Genomic DNA, 7771 nt, shown 5'->3' on the forward strand with positions numbered 1-7771 from the left:
ATGTAAAACTTTGTCCTGACCTTTGGGGTAACGTAATTTGTCGACACTCCTATGTTTGAAACTATTCGATATCTGCAATATAAGGCGCCTTCTCCTATCTAAACAATGCATTTTGCCGACGCGAGCGCCTCATGATTTTTGGTCGCCGCTACTTTTTGTGCAGTTTTCTACATTTTTTAGTTGACGTAGAACCGTAAAACTTTGGATATATGTTACCTGTAGATCTACCTTCAGTTTTACGCAAAGTTGCCATGCCCTTGGCATATGCACTTAAAATAATCCACCAATTCTTATTAACTCTGTTACACCACCACGTGTAAAAATGTATTTGTATCAATTTTATTTCTCAAATTTCTTTCCCTGTGCCCAACCTCATCATATAATCTGCTCTAAATCTTGACAAAATGAAATTATTCTCCCGGCAAGTTGTGCACTTGAGCACCAGTGTGTCTCGACCACAATATAACGGCTGTGTTCAAATAGATAACAGGGCCTGGTTAACCCTGGGATCGTAAGTTCGAACCTCACCGAGAGCTTGATTTTAAAGATTTTGCTCCGACTTATCGAAAAACAACAGTGAACCTATTCCCAACATTACAATAAAAAAATCCATCAGAACTTGCACAATATTTGTGGATATTTCGGTAACCCTTTTGATTCTTAACTTGTGCGCGATTAAAATTTAGATTTGTTTTTATTGGTTTGTGAATTATTTGTGGATTACTGACTGTTCTTGATTTACCCTGCAAGTTAGTTTATTGGGACGTCAATATATGTTCTGCATGATTAGCTGCACGTGTTAAAATAAATCCAGATAAAAGATATGCATGAATGAACAAGATATAAAGTAGCTGCAGAAGGACGAGAATATTGTGTGTTGACGACTTTGAAACTTTTAGTTATGATTTTGCCACATTGGGTATACAGCTAAGTGTTGTCACGTAAATTAAAATTGACTTCGACTCCACAAATATTTCCGACTCAAAAAATTGTGTTTAAACTTTCCTAATAGCTGTGTGCTGTGGCCAGTGGAAGCATTTGAGATTGGTTTAGTGGGATTGGAGTTCGGATAGACTTCTTTGCTACCTCCGCGCATTTACACCTTTATTACAGAATTTTATTTTCTTTGACAAAAATACGCTTTCCTCGCGTTCTCACTTGTTTTCAACTTTCTGTAATAAACTTCAGTGGCGATCACAGGCAGTTTGAAAGTCTGCGATGATTGAACTTCTACAGTTATCAAAAATCACTGATTCCCGTTAAAGTTTAAGAAGTTCGATAGCTATCTTGGCATTCCTAAGCTATTAAATCTTACATCATTCTCATATTCAACAGCTCGGCTTTGTATCAAGTCTGTGTAGAGCTTATTCGTTGTGTAAAATTGTTTGAGAGCGTTAAGTTCCCTTCCCACCTATTTTACTGTGGTCGTTGAGAGAACATCCAACATTTGTAAAAGATCATCCACATCTCTTGAACTCCCAGCTTGATTGATAGATGTATGTTTAAGTATTGTATGGCACATGCGAATTTTAATCGCATAAAACTGTTCTGTGAACATGTATGAAGCTTACGTTATAGCAGTTAAACCATTTCGTGTAGATAGAGCAAATGGATTATATTGATTAAACCAACTCATTTCCAAATCGCTCATATATTTTAAGTTGACTTAACGTCACCTTGTTCCTGTGGAGCAGGAGATGACATATTTGTCTGCAAGTTCCAACGTTCCTTCGATGTTTGCTAGGAAATATGCATGTTAGGATTTTTACCAACAGACAACAATTTTTCCGACGCCTATATAATTCAAATAGAAACATTTTAAGCTGATATCATTGCATTGAGTTTTAATGTGTTCATTAATGGTGTGAAAAATAAAACCTAAATACACTAGGTGTACAGGCTTCACAGCCGAGGCACTACAGCCTAGCTGGATCAGCCATTCTTCCCTGACAAAAGTTGGTCGCTATGATTTTTGTCGAAAATCTCACCTTAAAGTTGCGGTTGATCTGGTGATGAAATACCAAGTGGTGCAAGTTTTATTTGCCCTTGTTAGGCAAAATAACAAATAGCCTCATTCTTTATACAAGAATAAAAAAGTATTTCCTAAATCAACAAATATGCAAAATGTGCAAAGGTTTAATTAATTTTAGACATTGGTGCAAAGCACGTTCACAACAAGAGGCTGACAAACAATTCTCTATCACTATTTGACAGTCTTCCGGATATTTATAAGTCTACCGAATCCTCGTGATATTTAAAAGTTATTTACAAGACAATTAAAAAAGCACGTCCTGTGTAACCTGTTCCAAAAGATCAGTCCATGTACGATTCTATGGAAATCCACATCACATGGACGCCTATACGAGCTCCCATTATACCAAATGTTGTTTTAATCGTGCGTTTTTGTATCTTTTATCGTTTTTGAATTTAATGGGTATTATATGAGGCCTAATGTTGAACTTCCCAAGCGGAGAAATAACGGCTACCTTATTATTTTGTGCGGAGTAGGAGATGAGAAGTTTCGGCAAATGTGCTTGTGATTGAAAAATGTGTACTTGAATAATGCATGAGTACGTCCGAAAAAAATGATTTGACACAGGGTTTGTGTTTTTTTATTGTTATGATTGCTTCCTGAGTCTGGAGGTTTCAAGCGAAGGTTGAGGCTGCTTGATTACGTCCTTGAGCTGGTGATGAATGTTAGGCGAAACCTTTTCTGTTATAACGCAAAAATTCTGACCAGATATTGATAATCTAATCGCGAATAACACTAAACTCTGCAATGTCTCAGTCGACCGATACTAGTACAATCTTATTTTGTTCGAAATACCTCTGCAATTTTTACGGTAATATTATAGCACTCGGCTGGGAGTAATGCCCCTTCTATTCGCAACAGGCGCCGGGTTGGATAGTATTGATGGGGTTTGAGTAGGTTGCCGACTTCAAAATATCACAATGGTTACAACAGAACGTTCAAACCCCAAACAACACAACGATTACACTAATCATTTCCTTTTAGAGATCCAGCAAAAAATTCACCGACCGCTCAGTGGGACGATGTGGTTGGCGTTAAACACCCACATCTGATGCGAACCGTTTTTACTCATGAGCAACATCTAGTTCCTTAGTAAAATGCTTGGTTTGTAATCTCTAACGCGCCGGTCGCAACCCATCGCCAGTGTGACTCTCCACGTTCCTACGACAAATTTGCAGTCACGTGACCACTGTTTCACATTTTGTCACTTTTTTTCTTGTGTTTATTGTTCATTCGCGTGATAGTTTTGCGCAAACTGAAATGAATTGATATTTTAGACAACAAATCTATGTGCCTGTTATTGCACAATCGAAACCAGTGCCACAGCCAAAAGCTGCACTGATGAGACCTTACAGGTAGAAACAGTGCGTACACCTGTGTGCAGCTCTCAATACTTTCATTTATTCATTTTCATTCTATTTTTAATGGAATCATTTCCACATTATCCGCCTAGCCTTAAAACGCCAACACTTCACAATTCATTGAAACCATTGTCAACTCTTATCCTTACTCACAACACAATACTGATAAGTTCAATATATCAGTTTCAGTGCTTATTCATTCCACGGGTGGTAAATCCATTACATCTCCTTCACTCGTGGTAAGGAACAGGAAGGTTTAGTTTAACCTTCCACTGCCTGTGATAATATTCAGCTACAAAGATGGCTTCAACCATTGAGGAAACTTCCACAAAAGCTCTAAACAGGAAACAGAAAGTTTCTCGCGCAGGTCCGCGTCTATCTTCTTAGTTAGAAAAGGGCTTCCCTGGTGTGCGGCTTTTGGCAAAAGTTTGCTGTTACTCATACCTCGGTAAACGCGGGGATGGTGACATCGTCGACGACGTACACCTCGGAAGGTGGTGGAACGGCACCGGAGAATGCGAGAGTGGTACGCTTGCATCCCCCGTGAGAACGTTGGCTTCGTAGCAGATCTGGTATTTGTTCGACTGGAGGAAATCTAATCCTAGAATAAGGTCGTGCGTAAGATTGTCCACAATGTAAAAACCCGCGCGAGTCAGCAATCCTCCCACTCGGAGGGGAAGCTCGACGCAGCCTTTTAATGCCAATTGCTGTCCGCCGGCCCCGACCAAGTTCTTCTTTGTGCACCTGTTTACCTGGTCGTGATGCTGGGCGCTTAAGGAATGCCACTTTAGGGTATTAATCAAGCAGACACCGGAGCCGGTGTTCAAAAACGCACACATCCTCGTCTGGCCGCCCAGTAAGTTGACAAATCGCAACTGCGCTGCAGGTGTGTCGGGTTTTTGTACCGATTTTGGCGCCAAATATTTGGGTGCATCTCGAGCTATACGTTTTTGGTCGAAATGACATTTTGTCTCCGATGCGCGACGAATCGATCTGGAAAAGATGGTATGTTTCGACGTCTCGTGTTGACGTCCTTTGTGCGCATACCCGTATGCGGGCAGTCGCGCAGCATATGGCCCAGTCCACCGCAATCATAGCAAGTCCGTGCTCGCACGTTGTTGTATTGTGGTCGTTCGCGCTTGATGGCATCAACTTGAGCTTGTAACGCCGCTAAGGTGTCCTCGAGTTGTTTGTTCTTTTCCTTGGAACGTTTCTCCATGTCTTCTAACTTTTTTAGTTCTAATTCCATCTCTGATGCTTTTGTGTTTACTGCAGCGACTTGGACAAAGCTGGGTGTTTGCGTATTGACAACGACTTGAGCTGCGGCTCTGAATGATCGCCCATACTTGATGGTGATCGGGATAGTGTCCGCGAGGCGCCGGTCTTGCAAACCTTGCAATAAGGTAATGTACAGAACCTCATTTTTGAGGGCAGCTTCAGCGGAGTTGCTGTAGGCACCATCGCCCAGTGCCTGTAGGGCATAAACGAATTCACGTGCGGATTCGCCAGGTAAATGCACGCGCCTTATCAGCTCTGCGCGTTAGCGCTCTGCGTGTTGACCAGTAGCCCTTTGGCGCAATGCGCGTTCTTTAAGGTCCTTGTAGGAAACCTCAAGCAAATTTGCGTCTTTTTATTGTATTGTCCATTTCAAGTCGTTGTCAATGCTTGCCAGGAACAGGTGTCGTTTCATTTCTTCTGAGACCTCGACTCTCGTACAATAGGACTCAAATACATTAAAATACTGTCCTAGGTCAGCTCCCGGCTGTAAAGGCGGAGGTGGCATTAAAACATTAAAAGCCATTGTTAAGAAAAAACAACCTTAAAAACATCACAAAACCGAAATACACGTAGGGAATCTTCCCAGTAAAACCAGCCGGGTGTGGTGACATGGGTCCTGGCGTGCTTGCCAAGTTGTTACGGAATTATTTCGGCAGCTTTGCAATTCGGCGGTTAGATGTGTTTGGGGTGGCGATGTTATCCCCCAATTAACCCTTCTACCTAATTCGGTACTTTTCACAAAACTACCTCCCTAATTCTGATACTGCCCAGAACCATGCAATGACGGCTCACCACAAAGCCAAAGTAACCCAGGCTGATTTAACTTATTGGACGTCGTGTTAAACTAAAACGATTAAAAACAATACTAAACGTTACTGGCCAAGATCCCGATTGCTCACACACAACACTGTAACTGAGGTGTTATCAACGCGACGCCCAGAAGAAGACTCCTGGTTTTAGAGAAAATCGTTTGTTACTAAAAAAGCACCAACCAATCTGGATGCGCCTTCCCGACACGCGGCACATCCGGGGCATACAAAAATAAGCGGAGCGTGAAATAATAGGAAAAAGTGGGAAGACGAAGGTAATAAAATAGTGTGGTGAAAGTAAGTGAAGTGCGAGACTTAAAAGCAATATGCGTGGGTAAAACAATATAATAAATAAAGTGGTAACAACGAAAGAAAACAGTGAAATTAAAAGGTGCCAGGAAGAAAGGTGCAAACAATGAAATGCAAACAATAACTAACAAAAGTGTAAGGTGACGTGAAGTAAATAAAATTCGTTACACTGCGATTGCTATGTTGTGTAAATATTCAATATTTGTATGCTTTGAGCAAAGTAGCTAACCCTGTTTTTTAAAGGGAATTTAATTGCCAGTTCATGTTACTGAGAGAATTGTTTCCTCTGAATGCGATTCCAGTATTTGTGAACAATCATAGCCGTTGTGAACAATTTCCCGCACTTCGTTTCGCATTAACACTGACTTTACTCTGTAAAACTGAAGGTACATCTACAACAACCAAAAATCCAAAAATTGTAACCAAAAATTACCAAAAATTGTAAACCATTTGCGCTGTGGCGAAAAAAAATGCATTGTTTAGATAGGAGAAGGCGCCTTATAGTACAGATATCAAATAGTTTCAAAGATAGGAGAATCCACATTACCGACATTACTCTGTACTTCGATAAGGCGAGAATGGTGCGTTTCTTTGCTCTGTGACATTACATGACGTCATTTTGTGTGTGATGTCATAACTTTAACCTTACCTTTGTGTTGATTTTGATTTGATGATTACAACATTTCTAGTTAAAACTATATTGTGAAAAAAACATTAGTGGTTGATTGCGGCGAGTTAAATAAATCATTTAAGACGAGAACTCGTGGACAAATCTATTGACCTGCCAGGCAAAAAGTGGTATTATGACAGAATAACTGTCTTGCACAATCAGCTAATTTGGTCAGGCTTTCTCGGCGGTCAAAATGCAATTAACCTATTTCTATCTTTTGCTGTGAGTGGACGAAACGACAGTGCTAAACAGACGGTTTGTCTCTGTCGTGTTTTCAAAAGTTCCTTTAAATAGGCGAAACAGCGGCCCTTCAGTTTGCAGCTCAAATTAACATTAAAATCCGTTTGTTGCACTTGTTCACTTGTTGTCCCCTATTTAATGCAAAACTATACTAAACAAATTTTTCAATGTTTTCCATTCCTACACATAAGGCTTGCTGCCAGCACTCGCACGACCGAACATCTCTTGGTTTAATTATTAGCATGTTTGATTTTTCCGTGTCACATTCACTTTAAATAAACTTCCTGTTTCGAAACTCCGCTTTGCACTTCAGTGAAAACGTGATGGAAACTTTTAAACACTGACCCGCTATGCGAATGTGTACATCTAAGGTGACTTGATTGCTTGGCAGTTATTGTTTGTGGACATTTCAAATTTGTAAGGTTAAATGTTCTTTGTTAATAAAATGTTTATTATCCGCAAGACTTTAAATGACAAACTTGATTTTACACAAAACACTAAGTTACATCTTCCAGATAGTTGCCACAAAATTGCGCTCAATTCAAAAGATTTTGTGAAAACATTTTCCTGCTATCCACGTTATTCTCATAATATCACCGCTCATAGATTCTATGCAAGAGGTGAATATGCATTGGTGGAAATTGTCGGTCAACTTGTAAACTATTGTAGTGCCTGGGATCAAGAAAGCTGTATGTTTAGGCAGGGGAAGTTAAAAGGTCTCAAAGAATCAGTGGTCTCAAAGTGGTTGATGCTTTCTTAAGTTGCGCAGTCAAACTGGAGACATGAAAAACATTTGTTGATGAGGCGGCAACCGCAACACGAGAAAGACAATGGCGCGCTTCGATGCAAAGGCGAACACTGTGGTCGCCACGATCTAAATTTTACTTTTCGCCCAACCTGAAAGAAGTGCACAGAGGTAGCAAGTTGCCAAACACTCTTACTCACCAGTTGATATGGTCACACACACACATGTATATGTTAATGGATTGGTTATTGTTGTATCTGGTTTTGTGAAGTTGGTCGGAGCACAGGAAGGCGCATCTTACCGATATTTTTTTTTTAGAGTATGACG

At 40.4% G+C, this 7771-nt stretch overlaps 1 pseudogene; it reads right to left on the reverse strand.

Moving 5' to 3' along the window:
* Positions 1 to 4333: 4333 nt before the first annotated feature.
* LOC145907011 (uncharacterized) lies at positions 4334 to 5194 on the reverse strand (annotated as a pseudogene).
* Between the last annotated feature and the right edge of the window lie 2577 nt (positions 5195 to 7771).

Source organism: Ascidia mentula, chromosome 6 (assembly GCF_947561715.1).
Source record: "Ascidia mentula chromosome 6, kaAscMent1.1, whole genome shotgun sequence".
In the NCBI taxonomy this organism is placed as follows: Eukaryota; Metazoa; Chordata; class Ascidiacea; order Phlebobranchia; family Ascidiidae; genus Ascidia; species Ascidia mentula.